This window comes from Streptopelia decaocto (assembly GCF_964273445.1).
Source record: "Streptopelia decaocto genome assembly, chromosome: 14".
NCBI lineage: Eukaryota > Metazoa > Chordata > Aves > Columbiformes > Columbidae > Streptopelia > Streptopelia decaocto.
The window spans coordinates 13,732,250-13,745,532 of record NC_138669.1 but is presented as its reverse complement, the minus strand read 5'-3'; the positions used below and the strand labels follow the sequence as shown (position 1 = coordinate 13,745,532).

The following is a 13,283-nucleotide window of genomic DNA, read 5'->3' as shown; positions in this document are numbered from 1 at the left end:
ACATCACACAATTACAGCACACATGACTCCCCTGTCACCGCTTTTCTCCAAAACAGCTCCCTCCCACATACCAAAGCCAAAGGACAGCATGAGGCGGACGCTGAAGGCAGTGCTGAGGTACCACCGGTTACTGCAGGGCGGCAATAAACTGTGGCAGATGCTCTCTGTTAACCCCCTGTCCCCCTCCCTAAGGAAAGGTAACAGGAGGAAAAGGGAGACTTACAAATTGGAAAGTTAAAAATGCTTCACTAATGCTACTAATAAATAGTGAAAATAATACAGAATGTACATCTGGAATAGTGTCCAGTTGTGGCCCCTCAGTTCCAGCAGGACAGGGAACTGCTGGAGAGAGTCCAGCGCAGCCACCAAGATGCTGCAGGGAGTGGAGCATCTCCCGTGTGAGGAAAGGCTGAGGGAGCTGGGGCTCTGGAGCTGGACAAGAGGAGACTGAGGGGGGACTCATTAATGTTTACAGATATATAAAGGGTGAGTGTCAGGAGGATGGAGCCAGGCTCTTCTCAGTGACAACCAATGACAGGACAAGGGGCAATGCGTGCAAACTGGAACACAGGAGGTTCCACTTAAATATGAGAAGAAACTTGTTCCTGGTGAGGGTGGCAGAGCCTGGCCCAGGCTGCCCAGGGGGGTTGTGGAGTCTCCTTCTGTGAAGACATTCCAACCCGCCTGGACACCTTCCTGTGTAACCTCATCTGGGTGTTCCTGCTCCATGGGGGGATTGCACTGGATGAGCTTTCCAGGGCCCTTCCAACCCCTGACACTCTGGGATTCTGTGATTCAAAACCAATCTCGAATTTCCCGGGGTGGAGCAGCAGCTGCAGGGCAGGTACCCAGAAGTCCTGGGCCGGATCCGTCAGGAAACTGGAACTGGATTCAGGGATGCAGGGTCTGGAACCAGGCCTGGGATTGCAGGCAGAACTGGCAGGGTCCTCTTCAGATGCCGGTCATGGTCAGAGAGAATGAGGCCCTCATGATCTCCCACTTTTATAGGGTGAATGATGTGTATGGGACGGAATACTTGGCCAGTTTTAGTCACCTGCTCTGTCCACCCCTCCTTGCAAACACCCCTCTCACTTATGGGACATGAAAATGTATCAGTAACCTGGGCTGCCATACCAATAAGTCTAAACCTGGGGGTCTTCTGCATATCATTGCTACCATTATCAGCTCTGGAGCCAACAGTGTCTGAAAAACATGCAGCCAAATTCAGAAAAGTGTAGTTACTTAGAACTGAAAGGAAAATTCACTGAAAGAGAACTGGTTTGTTTTAAACAAAACCAGCACACATACCTAAGACGGCAACAAAAGTCTCTACATTTACAAGATACAACTGCTACCTCGAATCAGCAAAAAAAAGTTAATACTTCCATTACATCATTACTGGTTCATGACTCTTCCAAACACCAAGGAGAATAACCCACGTGCAATGGGTACCGGGGTACGCTGCGAGAGAACAGCAGCTCTGCAGGCTGCACCCTCTGTCCTTGCCAAACGTGCTTTCTTCACATCCTTCTTGCAGATACGCCTTCCCAGCCGGCCACCCAGCAAGATGTCCTGCCTGTGTCACACTGCCTCCAAAACCACTACCCTACCCGCCTGCAATTCTGCATATTCTCTCCTGGTATTTGCCCACTGCTCATGTAGAAATGTAGCGTTGGAAAGTATCAGAGACGTGCCACCTTCTCAGACACTGGCCTGCTCTGTTCCCATCTCTGCTCGGGCCAGCTCTGACATGTTGCAGCAGTGCAGCCTGAACGGGGATTGAGGGATTGTCGCCTTGCAGGTGTCCAGCCCCAGCTATGTCTGAACACCGACCTGGTCCATAGTGCCGGGAAGCGGTGACGGGTGAAGGCAGGTGGGAAAGACGTGGCCAGGAGACAGCCAGATTTTAAAAACTGGGCATTCTGCAAAATGAGGGAGATGAATGCAAGAGAAGATGATGATCTGCAGCTGTGTTTTGAAAAGCTTGATCAACTTTAATTTTCGCTTTGGGACTGGAAACTTTATCAGAAGTTTCTCTGAAGAGATTTTATCTTCTGCCCTTACTTGTATAGTAGGTGAAAAACAAACTGCAGCTGCAGATGATTTGCTGTAAATGGGGACTCGGAGCAGAGGCACCCTCGCTGGTCGTGGGCACTGAGCTCATGACGCAGACGAGTGCTGCTGGGGGCACAGAGCGGGGGCCGAGTCCTGTGCAGGCAGCTGCTATCGATTAGAGCAAATAAGCTGGGAACCATCACTTCAAAAAACAGCAGTTCCCTCAGGACACGCATGAGAAGAGCAGTGATGGAGGAGGTATGGAGACCAGATGCAGTTGGTCAGACCAAAGGTCCAGCTTGCCTCCTAGTCTGACTTCCAAAGAGTGTGCTTGTGGAAAAATAACATAGAGCAAGCATGTGGTGATACTTCCTCAAACACCTGCATCTTGTAATAGTTGCCCTTCATCTTCCCAGCCTCCAACAATCTGTAGGTCAACACAGAATTCCTGAATGGAAGGTGTGGTCTTCACTTGGACTGTTCTGAGAACTGGGCAATCACCCCCTGCTTCCTCCTCCTTTGGCATCTGCCTCACCCTGTGACCAGAAAAGCCGAAGCTTAACAATGTGCAGGGTGAAAAAACACTTCGCTCCCCACCTGGTTCTGCACCTGGTTCTGCACGAGATCCCCCAGTCCTTGGTTTGGAAGGTGGAGAACAACTGATCCCACTTCCACAGCCCACAGCAGTGATGACCCAAGAGCTTGCTGCGATTCCCCTTCACGTGCCCTTGCTGGGCCGATGTGCTCTGATCTGGCCAGTCCTGGTACAACAGCTTTTGCCCGACCATACGGTTGTTCTCCAGAACTGTCCCGTTGTGCTCCGTCCTTTCTGAGACGAGGGGGCTGGCAGCTCGTCAAACACACGTGGGCGTGCTGTGGATTTACATGGTAGCACAATGAGGTTGCTTTGTTCTCTGTTCCTGATAAAAAAGAATTGATTTGTGGTGCTGAAAGCCATGAGCCGCGAGTTGACATTTTCCCTCATCTCTCGCAACGTTAAGGTCTCGTGCCTCTGGGTTATTTATCATCAGCTCTGAGCCCGCCCTTTTACATTCCACCGTAGGATGGTTTTACTCACCATAGTGCATCACACCTTATGTTCACCCAAAGGCAGATAAAGTTTGCCATTGCACTTTCCATCACTTTTTCCAGATAATTTAATAGTAAATTGAAGCAGCACAAGTCCCAACACAGATCTCCAAGGTGCTCCTCTAGTGATCCCAAACAACAGTGAAAATAATGCTTTTTTTTCCCCTTTTTTAACCAATATTTCATCCATGAAAGGACCTCCTCTCCGACTGCATAGCCACCTAAGTCCCTTAAGACATACGTCTTAGGACCCTTTAGGTAAGGGGTCTTGTCTTTTGGAAATCCAAGCAGGCTTCGTCAACTGAACTGACTTTTTTTTATATGGCTACTGACTCCTTCAAAGAATTCGAATAGTTCTGCAGAGCAGGACTCCTTCCCTTTACAGAAAACACGTTGACCCTTTCCCAGTATTAATCCGTGTCATTCATCCACTATACTCTTGCTGGTTTTATCAGTGTCTGGTACAGCAGGTCAGCGAATTCCCAGAACGCCTCTGCGAGCCGTTTGTAAAATTGTCTTACAGGGGAAGCACCGCAGTCCTTGGGCACCATGGCAGCTGCACCAGAGGAGCACAACCTTTCACTTAACAACTCAACTATTCCATTTTTAAACTCATTTAAAACTCCTGGGTGGATACATCCAGTCTCAGCAACTTGCTATGAAAGTATATATTTTATCTTTTTTACAGCCACTGCAATAGGCATTGCAGTTTAAGGGAAGGTCTCTGCTGACTCCTCACAAAGAACATTCCAGCAGGGTAACCCCCATGAGCTGCTCTTTGGCAAGCCTGCGTGCAGCAAAACCATCTTCCCTGAGCCCTCCTTTTGGAGCCTGAGCAGTCAGCAGCACTCTCCAAACTCTCACGTGGTTCCATTTCTGATAGGTCTGAAACATGACTGTTCTTTTTTTTCCCTTTGCAAGTCATCTCTTTTGCCTGCTTTGTTCTGTTTGTATATTTAATCTGCTAGGGTTTATAACCTTTTCCATTTTCTCCAGCTTTTTGAAAAATGCTTTTTTGCCTGCAATAGCCTCCATGCCCTTCTGTTTAGTCATGCTGGCTTCCCTGCACCATTTCTCATGTCCGCTGTGATAGATGGTGGGCATTTGCTCTCTGCTTAGCTTATTTTCAATAAGCTCCACTTCTGTGCAGTCCTTGTTTTGAATTCTGAGTGCAAACCCAATGAAGTTGTGGTTGTTTTTGTTTTGTTTTTTACCGAGAATGTTGATCTGGAGCAGCTCTTTGAAGACACTGTTTTGAACACGTTTCTCTGCCCTTCTCAGAACCACACCGATGATGGTTGCTCCTCCCTGGGGCTCCCTAACCTGCCGCTCCAGAGAAGTCTGTGGCTAAAATTGAGTATTGGTGTCGTGTCCCACAGCCACATCTGTCTGACACGGCGCAGCTGAAGTTTCCTACCCTTGTCCTGCTGTCCAGCCTTGTGGCTTCTCTGATCACCATCTTGGGCACTCACACAATTACAGACAAAACCTGCGTTTCTTATTTAGGCCTGAGATTTCAGTCTAAGGGGAACCCAAGTTATACAGTGACACTGGTTAGAGCCAAATCAGACCAACAAGCTTCCTTTAACATCCTGCATCCACCCTCTCCTTCCTGTGCACTGTATCCAGGTATTGGTGTCTCTGTCACTGTTCTCCACGAGGGACCTCAACTCTCTTCTGTGACCTCAGACAAGAATACAGAAACAAAAGAAAACTGAAATTTTGGGTGCAACTTCTTACAGATTGGCTAAGTTGATGAGGAAGTGCTATCAAAAAGAGTGTTTCTCTCGTCCCTCTGCTCTGCCCATGTCCAGTGAGAGAGCCCATGTCTTGGCAGTGGGAGAGCAGGGCTGGGTTTGTATCCCACTACATCGGGAAACCAAAGCAACCGACCCTGCGGCCACGGGATCTCTCATTCGGACGGAAGCTGAGCACTGCGAGTGCATACGGTAGCAGCAGCACCGACCTATCCTGTAAGATACACTCCCAGGTAGGGGTTGGGCAGAAGAACAGGCAGTAGACAGAGAAAGGCCACCAGTGCTACCAACCAACTCTGAAAGCCCTGTGATTATTCCTAAACACTTAATGATCCCAGCTCCTGAGAATCACTGCTCTTAGTCAAAGAGCCCTACACTTTAGAAAAGGGAATGTGTGTGAACCATAAACACTTGACAGCTGAAGGTGACATGACACAACCTAACAACAGCTTTTAAACATTCGAGATTAACCTCAAGCAGGAACTGCCGGGAGGTCTTCCTTGTGGGGATTTGCAGCACACGAGACAGGGGCATTATCCTATTTGGCCTTCACATCTTTGAATGATTCTTAAACTGCAGAGGAAAACACAAACACAACTATGAGTGCCAAGGTCTACATTTACCGCGGGACTGATCACGGGAAGAAGTGGGGCCAGGTGGCCAAATGTTCAAACTGGGGACTCATCCCTGACTGTCACCCTCTGCCTTTGGCCAGGAAGGGAAATGAGAAGCAACGACAGAGCCACTGACAGGTCACACAGAACATTTCCCATGTGAAGAAAAAACATTTCTGAGTGAAGGAATGAGCACCCAGCAGCAGCTCCAGAGGTGCTAATGCCATGAGCTCCAGAGACTCCGAGGCAGCAAACGGGTACCTGGTGCTGGACTGCAGCGTCCCAGCTCCGTCCCTCAGCTCCAGCTCAGAGTGCGATCCAGCGCTTCAGTTTTAAAAGTTATTAAAGTCTGAAGTAAACCATTTGTTTCACAGTAGGAATGATTACAGATGAGAATTCATGTTACTGGTGCTTTTCATGACTAATTCATTAAGCTTCTTTTTTTGGCATGACCAGATGAGTTTTACTCCCGATGAGAAGCTGCTCAAAGTTCAAAATTAATTCCCTAGAAAAAGTGAGAATTGATTTAATTTGGAGACCAGCAATAGAGAACACATTTGCGAAATCCCTTCAATTGATTTTTTTTTTTAAATATTCAAAACCGGCAGAGCACATGGCGGGAAGGTGTCTGTTGCTCACATTCTGCTCAAGCTTGTCGAATGTCTGTACTAGTAGAGGGCTAGAAACATCCCAAAAAACCTTTCAGCTTAAGGACACCAGGTCCTAGTTCAGCTAAGGCACAGAAAATTGCCACTGCTGCTTTGCTGGGAGGTGATGAGACACAGATTACTCAGGTCAGGTGTTGCCCTTTTTCAGTGATACTGTACTTACAGCTATTATTCACTTTATGTCATCTTTTCCAGCCTTGGCAAAGGTGGAAAACAACTGCCACATGCTCCTCGGGCACCTTATCACAGCTCCTAACCACAGAGAGATTAAAGCAGAGATTCCATTATCTTGCTCTTTGCGACAGCTGCCCTCAAATTTCTACACGTATCTAAAATGCCACCACAAACTATGCCTATAAGTTAAGAAAAAAATATTGTAAGACTGTAAAACATCACCAGCTGGTAACTCTTACCATGACAGGACCACCGACCTTAATGCAGTTGGGAGGTAAGCGCTTACCACCTCCTCTCTGTGCAAAACTATTTTGGAAACAGTAGAGCTGAAGGAGACGGCAGCGTGGGAAGCAAGACTAAATCAGGTTTAAAGCAACATCTTGAACTAAATTATTCATTCCCATACAGAGAAGGATTTATTAATAGAAAACACAATATGATCTATGCAAGCAGGCAATGGTTTCTAGTACGTTGTGTAATTGGATTAGGTCTTAAATTAGAGAAACGCTGGGTGAGAATCAAGAGCGGCAGAAGGAGATACGTAATCTGGTTACACGAACACAAAAGCATCAGGAGACAAAGGTGCTGCTGGGCTTTCCCCAACCTATTGTTGTATGTACAAACGAGCATTTGTGTGTTCCTGTTCCAAAGGCACACGATGCTGAAGGACAGACCTCGTGCGTATCTGTAACCCTTCCTAATGCTCTGTTTCAGCCAGAGAAACGGCAAGTCACCTCCAAACGCAGGTTCTGCCTGAGAACAGACAGTGGTTCTGCAGCCAAACGAACCAAAGTGACCTACAACAGGAGTACGGCTGACAGCTTGGGGCTGTGCTCCCCGACCAGAGACCATGAACTCCTACAACCACACAGCACTGAGACTGAGATGCAGTTAATGACAACACCTACATGCTGGAGATCACAGAATCATGGAAGGGTTTGGGCTGGAAGGAACAGCAGAGCTCATCTAGTTCCACCCCCCTCCATGTGCAGGGACACCTTCCAGCAGCCCAGGTTGCTCAGAGCCCATCCAGCCCGGCCCTGGACACTCAGGGCTGGGGATCCAGAGCTGCTCTGGGCAGCCTGTGCCAGGGCTCACAGCTCATGGGGAGGAATGGGGAGGAATGCCACATGCACTTCTCCATCTCCTGCCCTGCCTGTGTGTTACAAGAAGCAGCTAAAGCCACAACTTTCGTGCGCTCTGGTCAGGTATTCAATGTCACAAGCAAGGCAGCCAGCACATATTTAGGAATATGTGCTGCTTCTTACTACTGCTCAGGGTAAATCACACAGAATCCCAGAATGTCAGGGGTTGAAGGGCCCTGGAAAGCTCATCCAGTGCAATCCCCCCATGGAGCAGGAACACCCAGATGAGGTTACACAGGAAGGTGTCCAGGCGGGTTGGAATGTCTGCACAGAAGGAGACTCCACAACCCCCCTGGGCAGCCTGGGCCAGGCTCTGCCACCCTCACCGTGATGATGTTTCTTCTCAAATTTAAATGGAACCTCCTGTGTTCCAGTTTATACCCATTGCCCCTTGTCATGTCATATCATCATCTTATCATCATCCTCCCTTCCCCAGCTAATGCAGGAAACTGGACCTGCCTGGATCCATAACAGTTCGGGTGAACTAAACCACTTGCAGATCAGCTCTCATCTGCCCCAGTCTGGCAGTGGGTTGTGGTTTTCCAGCGCTCTGCACCACGGTTTTGAGTCAGCGGAGTATCAAGGTTGCCGCCCTCCCCAGGGGCTGCAAACAGAGCGGGTCGATCCCTCCAGTGCTGTTCCATCCCCCCGGCAGTGTGCTCAAGGCACCACAGCCTGCAGACACACAGCCTTGGAAACCTGGATCCTACACAAGGAACACCTGGATGTGCCAATACACAGGCAAAACTAAGAATATTTGTGTGACTGTTAGACCTCAGATTGTCTTAACCCCTAAAGGCAACCTGTAAAGGGGCCACGTTCCCAGCCACGCCAGTCCACCTGCTGACAGACCTGCCCAGCTACATTTCGGTATCTTACTGAAGATGAACATAGTAAAATCTCCTGAAGAAGAGAAAGCAAGGTCATGTTCTGTATCTCCAAACCTTCAGTGTCCCTGGGAACTAGAGCTAACTGCATTGAGTTATAACTAGTATTGCAATTACTCATTAGCTGCCCTGAAATACCACTAATGGCTGTTGCACAACAGATGGAAACAGATCAGTCACGGTGAGTGGAAAGGCACCATTCATTTTTCTGAAGGCAGGAAGGAGGCAAATCCCCTTCTCAACCTAAAGCGCACGCATCTGCTCTGCTGTAAGAACTCACTGACGAGAACAAAAATAGCACAGGAACTTCAAATACCACATCTGCATAACCAGCCTCGTTAGCACACTGCTGTCACAAGCATACAGAAAGCAAAAGTAATGTTTAAGTAAATCCCATGGAAGGATTGTGCGGATACCTTTAAAAATGAAAACCATGTTTCAGTCCAAGTCCAGCTAGCAAAAGCTCTCCTGAACTCAACACTGCCGTTTTACAGAAAACAGAGTTTTTAGATGGAAATGCAGTGATGGGAAGAATCAGCTTCCCAAGAAACAAGAATAATGGAAAAAAGGTCCAAAATACAATTCCATCTTAATCATTTTTAGCTTTACAGTATTTGTTGTGATGTCAGCAGAAGTCAAAACCAGTACTTTAGTGGTGACACTAGTTTTAATAAGATTAGAGGCAGCTTCTAATTTAGCTGGCATCAAAAAACCTGTTTACTAGATCAAACCATGTTCTGTGTTGTAATGAATCTGCCTCTAGCACTTTGAACAAGAGAACAAAAGAACTCATCGTACAAATCAGAAGAACAGTGGTCCTCAATATCCTAGATGAAACATTTCAATGCTGGGGATAACAGTTCCCTTGTTATTCACACAGAGCAAGAAAACCTTTCCTCAAAGTGCTAACATTTCCTTTTATTTTATTACAATAAAGAGAAGATGCTTTAAAACATCTTGTATTCAGTGCCACAGTGCAGCAATCACAAGCTGGCTTCAATGGTTTCATTAAAAAATGACGTTTAGATTCAAGGTCTATGACATCAGCAAAGGCACATGATGGGATAGTTCAATAACCTCTCAATAGCAGAAAAGCATCTCTCAGTGCACAGCAGGCAAAAATAAGGCAAAGAGATTGTGCAAGGATAAGCAAACTTTAAAAAATGCAGATTAAAAAGCTTCAAACTAATGTACCTGTGGAAGAACTTCTCCAAAATGGAATCAGTGTGGGGAGGCAGCAGCGGGAGGTTCTGGCTACAGACGTGTGCTTATGTCAGAGCCGGACAGCGCAGGTTTATTTGCATAGCTTTACAAGTGTATCAGCATATTCCTTTGGTGCTATTTAAAGCAAATCACCTGGACAAAGGGGAGAGATGTAGGCTGACCCAGAACACCTACTTCTCAAAGCAGCTGAAGAGGGTCTGCAGATAATAACAAAAGCCTGAGCACAGCTCTATTAACTGTGCAGGTCACGCCATCTGTCCATCAGCAACCCCGACTATTTAATCCACCATCTGCCCACGAACATTAGAAGCAGCCAAGCCTAGATTTCATTAGGGTTCATATAGCTTTCAAGTAAAATGTAGGCCTCAGATTTAGGTTAATACATTTTATTTCTGAGAACGACCTAGATTCACATTGGTAAAGACCCCTAAGCCAGCATGCTAGCTCTCTATCTCCATTGCAAATAGTTATCAGATTATGTGGGGTCTGTTTTAACTGATGCCCAGGCAATCTGTTACTCATCAGGGTTAACTGCGGTTGCTTGTAGATGAACAGTTTAAGAAAACCAGAGCACCTGTATCTGGAAGTCAGCTGTATCAGAAAAGCTAAAAGCTTCTTCACACCGTATTAACCCAGAGTAACAGATTTCAGGAGGAGGATGGTTGCGTTGTTGTCTTTGCCCAGATCTGATCCTGGCAAGTTATTAAAAACTAAAACCAAACACACAGGGAACCTAAAAGAAATTCACAACAGCATCACCCATCTTCTCCAAAGGAAAGATCTTGAAAAGTAACACATGCCAAAACTTTACAGAAAACAGCGTGCCTAACCTGTATACGTGGCACTGCACAACTCACAGAGGCACTGACAGCGCTACCGACATGCTCGGGAGCTGGGGTCAAACTCAACGCTTCTCCCAGTCACAAGCATGGATTGACCACAGAAAATATTCTGGAACTCCAGCTTCCAGCCCGAAGGGTCTGGAGGCACCACAGGATGAATGAACGAACGCTGAGGGTTCTGCGCAAGCAGAGCTCTGCAGGGCCACTGGTCGGCCCCGGGAGGAGCTGGATGGAATTACAGCACATCACCTCATGGCCGAGGGCACATACGCTGAAATAATACAGGGCTCACTCCAGCATGGCAGTGTCTTGTACTGGGAGCTCAAACTGGGCTGCACCCCGTCCCTCCCGGCTGGCTGCAGCCTTGCAAACACAGCCAGGATGTGGTCAGCCCTGTGCAAAGCCACAGCTTTATCTCTATTTATCACAGCTTTTCCTGGACTGTTACAAAAATAAAAAGGTCTGACATGCAGGTCTTGCATCGCTGCCGCCATGCTCTCACACTGCAAACTCTACACCACGTAAGATAACATAGTCCATCCCACAACCCCCCTAAATTTTGTCTTAAAACCCACCATGTCCCTTGCAGATGTTACTGCTATTGGGAGTTGATCAAGAACTTCACTGCACTGTAACTGGAAACCATCTTCCAGTTACAGCCTCCACAAGTTTGTGGTCAGCTGGTGCCTGTTCTTATAACATTGTGATCCTCCCCAAGGCTCTTCCTCCCTGGCAAACTCTGGACAAATCAAACCCTGGCTCAGCCCAAGTGCTTTTAAGTTTCGTTACACAACAGGATCTCCCTTCCTCTGAAAGCAAACTTCTTCGCTTGGAATTCCCCCTTCTCAAACACCCCTAAGTCAAGTCACACCCATTTCGCAGGGGCCTGAATGTGGCAGCCGGACTTGCTTTGCCAGATTGAAAAGCAGCAGTAATTTTTCACAGGACAACACAAGAGCTCAACCTCCAAGTTTAAGTACTGTTCCTGGTATTAGCAACTGAAGCAGAAAATCCGAGGATGCAACGCACCATCTACCCTCTCTGACAGATTTCGAGTGAAGATTTAATCCAGCCCTTGGGGGTACCTTCCAGGTAGGAGGAGGCCAAACCAGGTGTGCCCTGAAACCACAGCTTGTAGGGAGAGACGCCGGAGAAAGGTGAGGCTGGGACAACATTTACAGTCTCATTAGACACTGTGTTAACTTCTTGCTAAAAAAAATATTCTAAATGAATTACCAAGAGGGCCCCCGGAAGGAACATCTTGTCTCCTGCCCAACTGTTGCCATGGCCACCAGCTCACTGCTGATCTAAATCAAAGCACAGAGGAGCGACAAGCACGTCCAGCACTGCCCAGAGCCCCTGCCCACTCGCTGCTCTTCCCGCAGCCTGGCCCTGGGGCGGGCACGGAGCCGAGACACCAGCGGCACCGGGACGAGTCGGTGGCTGCAGCACCATGTTTCTTTGCGTCTCACGCAGCTTCAGATTCGAGGCAATTTCAATGAAGGGCACAAAGAGGCTTTGCTTGTTGAGGGAAAGCGTAGAGCGCAAAGGCGGTAGCAATGCACAGCTCTGGTAGAGGGCTCCTTCACCTCCCCACACCATGCTGCTCACTCAGGGGCAGGGCTCGGGCAACCCCACAGTCAGGTCAGCAGAGAACGTGCAGTGAAGGCCAATGTGCTCAGATGCTCAGGCACTGTATTTATTTCCTTTCCAATCATGGCAGACAGGCCTTAGTAGGCAGAGCCTGTACTACCTAACACTCTTACTCAAAACCATTGCACCTGCTTTTACCCACTACCCTTCCGACACAGGAGTAGACTGTACCTCCAGAAGAGATGGAGAAGACGCAGAAAGACAGATGGAGATAAGACAGGAAGTGTTTTAAACCTGCTACCTACCTTTATTTAAACAGAAAAATCATTGCCTAACACTGTTGCTGCTTCTAAGACTAGACACTCAAGTTATAATGTGCTAAGACTAGTAATTTTTATACTTACAGGCTTTAAGGTAACACAAAACTCACCATGAATCAGACTAAAGCAGTACAGTGACGTGCCTGCTCAGATAGGCTGTATTTTCAGTGTCTGACATCAAGAGATGGAAAAAATACAAACTATCTTCTTAGGACTGTATTTATTACATTCCTGTTCCACACAGGCTTGCAGAAGGTTTTCTGGAATCACCTACATCAACAGACGAGATGTTGACAGCTACCCCTGATCCGCACCACTGCTGTAACACAGCAGCGAGAGCCCGTCCTGCACGACGCAGACGCCACAGACACAGCCACCTCCTACAGCTGAAGAGAAAGAGAAGCCGCTGGCTGCGTAGCGACACGCTGAGTGGGAAGTCAGCAAGGTAATCTGGGCTGGGAAACAGCCTGCGCTCCCCACAACACACCATGTAATGTCAGAGTTGCGCTCTGCTTAACAAAGAGTGTGTCCTCTGTCTTGGATGCTCGTGGTGCATCTGCTCCTCTAAAAGGATTGTTCCTATAGCACTCAGAGCGATCAGGCTCATCTCCGCACAACCTACCTGAAAAGGATCGTGGCTTTGTCACAACCCAGGCCCAGCAAAGCTGGGGTGCTGTATCTGGGGCAGCTTGGTGGCTTCCATCTCCTCTCAACATGCAAGCTCCTCCTTCCCCAGTCAGTGCACCAGATGGGATGTGACAGAGCTGCAGTTCTCCAGCATACTGCATGTTTCCAAGAAACTGCTTTTCAGGAGAGCAGCCATCCTGCAAGATGTCATGGAGCTGCGGCAGGGCAGCCCAGGTCTGCACCTCAGAGCTCAGAACACTGTGCTCTGCATGGAAGGGTCAAGGGCCA

At 47.9% G+C, this 13,283-nt stretch overlaps 1 protein-coding gene across 1 annotated transcript in view; it reads right to left on the bottom strand.

Annotated features, from left to right (window-relative positions):
- The window catches only part of NDRG3 (NDRG family member 3), a 60,794-nt gene that overhangs the window by 16,861 nt on the left and 30,650 nt on the right, over positions 1-13,283 (bottom strand). The gene's annotated exons all lie outside the window — the stretch shown is intronic.